Below are 3,739 nucleotides of genomic sequence, written 5' to 3' on the forward strand. Positions count from 1 at the left end.
CCGCCATCACTAAGGTGGACCCGTTCTTTAATCTTCTTGTTCTTTATTTTTCTGTTTTTCGAAAAATCATGCTTATGTTTATCTATGTTTGTGTCTTATGATCATTAGTGTCTTAGTGTCTATGCCTTAAAGTTATGAATGTCCTATGAATCCATCACCTTTCCTAAATGAAAAATGTTCTTAATTGAAAAAGAGAAGAATTGCATGAATTTTAATTTTTATAACAGATTAATTATTTTGATGTGGTGGCAATATTTTGGTTTCTGAATGTATGCTTGAACAGTGCATATGTCTTTTGAATTTGTTGTTCATGAATGTTGGCTCTTGAAAGAATGATGAAAAAGGAGACACAATACTAAGGATCTGAAAAATCATAAAAATGATTCTTGAAGCAAGAAAAAGCAGTGAATACAAAAAAAAAGAAGAAAAAAGGAAAAAAAACGAAAAAAATAAAAATAAAATAAAAATAAAATTAAAGTTGTGATCCAAAACAAAAAGAGTGTGCTTAAGAACCCTGGACACCTCTAATTGGGGACTCTAGCAAAGCTGAGTCACAATCTGAAAAGGTTCACCCAGTTATGTGTCTGTGGCATGTATGTATATGGTGGTAATACTGGAAGACAGAGTGCTTTAGGCCACAGCCAAGACTCATAAAGTAGCTATGTTCAAGAATCATCATACTTAACTAGGAGAATCAATAACACTATCTGGATTCTGAGTTCCTAAAGAAGCCAATCATTCTGAATTTCAAAGGATAGAGTGAGATGCCAAAACTGTTCAGAGGCAAAAAGCTAAAGCCCCGCTCATCTAATTAATACTGATCTTCATAGATATTTTTGGAATTCATTGCATATTCTCTTCTTTTTATCTTATTTGATTTTCAGTTGCTTGGGGACAAGCAACAATTTAAGTTTGGTGTTGTGATGAGCGGATAATTTATACGCTTTTTGGCACTGTTTTTAGTATGTTTTTAGTACATCTTAGTTAGTTTTTTGTATATTTTTATTAGTTTTTAGTTAAAATTCACTTTTCTGGACTTTACTATGAGTTTGTGTATTTTTTTGTGATTTCAGGTATTTTCTGGCTGAAATTAAGGGACCTGAGCAAAAATCTGATTCAGAGGCTGAAAAGGACTGCAGATGCTGTTGGATTCTGACCTCCCTGCACTCGAAGTGGATTTTCTGGAGCTACTGAAGCCCAATTGGCGCGCTCTCAATTGCATTGAAAAGTAGACATCCTGGACTTTTCAGCAATATATAATAGTCTATACTTTGCCTGAGATTTGACGGCCCAAACCAGCATTTCAAATCAGCTCAAAATTGCCCAGCGTTTAACGCCGGAACTGGCACAAGAATGGGAGTTAAACGCCCAAACTGGCATAAAAGCTGTCGTTTAACTCCAAGAGAAGTCTCTACACGAAAATGCTTCAATGCTCAGCTCAAGCACACACCAAGTGGGCCCGGAAGTGGATTTTTATGTCATTTACTCATCCTTGTAAACCCTAGGCTACTACTTCTCTACAAATAGGACCTTTTGCTATTGTATTTTAATCTTTCAATCTTAGAATCTTTTGATCATGTTTTTATGATTGAACCCTCTTTGGGAGGCTGGCCATTCAGCCATGCCTAGATCTTGTTCTTATGTATTTTCAATGGTGGAGTTTTTACACACCATAGATTAAGGCGTGGAGCTCTGTTGTACCTCGAGTATTAATGCAATTACTATTGTTCTTCTATTCAATTCAGCTCATTCTTGTTCTAAGATATTCATTCGCACCCAAGAACATGATGAATATGATGATTATTTGACGCTCATCATCATTCTCACTTATGAACACGTGCCTGACAACCACTCCCGTTCTACAAGCAAACAAGGTTTGAATGTTTATCTCTTGGATTTCTTAATCGGAATCTTCGTGGTATAAGCTAGAATTGATAGCGGCATTCAAGAGAATCCGGAACTTCTAAACCTTGTCTGTGGTATTCTGAGTAGGATTCAATGATTGAATGACTGTGACGAGCTTCAAACTCCTGAAGGCTGGGCGTTAGTGACAGACGCAAAAGATTCACTAGATTCTATTCCAACCTGATTGAGAACCGACAGATGATTAGCCGTGCTGTGACAGAGCGCGTTGAACATTTTCACTGAGAGGATGGGAGGTAGCCACTGACAACGGTGAGACCTTACATACAACTTGCCATGGAAAGGAGTAAGAAGGATTGGATGAAGACAGTAGGAAAGCAGAGAGACGGAAGGGACAAAGCATCTTCATACGCTTATCTGAAATTCTCACCAATGAATTACATAAGTATCACTATCTTTATTTTATTATTTATTCATAAATCATCTATAACCATTTGAATCTGCCTGACTGAGATTTACAAGATGACCATAGCTTGCTTCATACCAACAATCTTCGTGGGATCGACCCTTACTCGCGTAAGGTTTATTACTTGGACGACCCAGTGCACTTGCTGGTTAGTTGTGCGAAGTTGTGATAAAGAGTTGAGATTACAATTGTGCGTGCCACGTTGATTGAGCCATTGATGATCACATTTTCGTGCACCAACAGTAAACAGGTCTACCGCATAATCTTTGGAGAAAAAGCATCAGTTGGAGCTACCCATCCACTTGCACGTCTTTGTATGCACGGAGGACGGTGAAATCTTTAAGTGTGGGGAGGTCGATACCGACTTCCGTGAGTTAGTTACTTCCTTTCTCAACACCAATGTTTAATTTGTTAGTTCATTGTTGTATTTGCATGTTTGATTGCATTATAGTTAGACTTTGTGCATATTCTACCACTGCTTGGTTGAAATAATAATTTCTTTTTCAAGAAACTTCTTTTATAGCATTTCACTAATTTGAATTAAATTTTTTGTTAAACTTATTTGAAGAAATTTAATTTGGAACATGGTTCTAGAGCTCGAACACACAAAACCAATGAGATTTTGAGCCTATTTGATTGGTTGTATTTTATTAACCAATATTTTATTTTTGGTGTGTGTTGTTCTCTCTATAATTGTAATATATGTCTTGCTCAATTCTATATTTCGATTGTTTGATGTATGCATGCACTTATATGATTGAGGCCTTTGTTTTACTGAGCTTACATACCCATATGGCCTTACCCTTTCATTATCCTTTGCAAACCAATTTGAGCCTATTTTACCCCATTTGTTCTTTATTTTAGCACATCATCAACTCTAAGCAAAAAATAATAATGTCCCTAATTTGCATCCTTGGTTAGCTTAGACTAGTGAGAGTGCTCATGAATTAAGTGTGGGAAAAGTGAGTTTGAAAACGTTTGGTTTGGGAATTGAGTATGTCAGACTTTTTGTGAAAATGTGAAAAATGTTGAGGACATGTTTATGCATTCAATACCTTAATCATATATATTGTGAAAAAAAAAACAAAAGAAAAGAAAAAAATACAAGAGAAATAAAAGAAAAAGAAAAAGAGCAAATAATAAAAGGGGACAAAATGCCCCAAAGTAAATGGTGATAGCAACGCATATGTACTGTACTCAAAATTAGAATGCATGAATATGTAGTAAACACAGTTAATGGGTAGTTATTGATTTTATATTATGATTATATGGATTGTCCTAAGTTAGGTGAGAAGTTTAGGTTAATTAAGGATTCAGATTTCAGTCCACTTGACCAAACACAATCCTACCTTGACCTTGACCTCATTACAACCCTCAAAAGACCTCTTGATTTGTGTATTGGTGCATTAA

Source organism: Arachis duranensis, chromosome 5 (genome assembly GCF_000817695.3).
Source record: "Arachis duranensis cultivar V14167 chromosome 5, aradu.V14167.gnm2.J7QH, whole genome shotgun sequence".
NCBI classification, from domain to species: Eukaryota; Viridiplantae; Streptophyta; class Magnoliopsida; order Fabales; family Fabaceae; genus Arachis; species Arachis duranensis.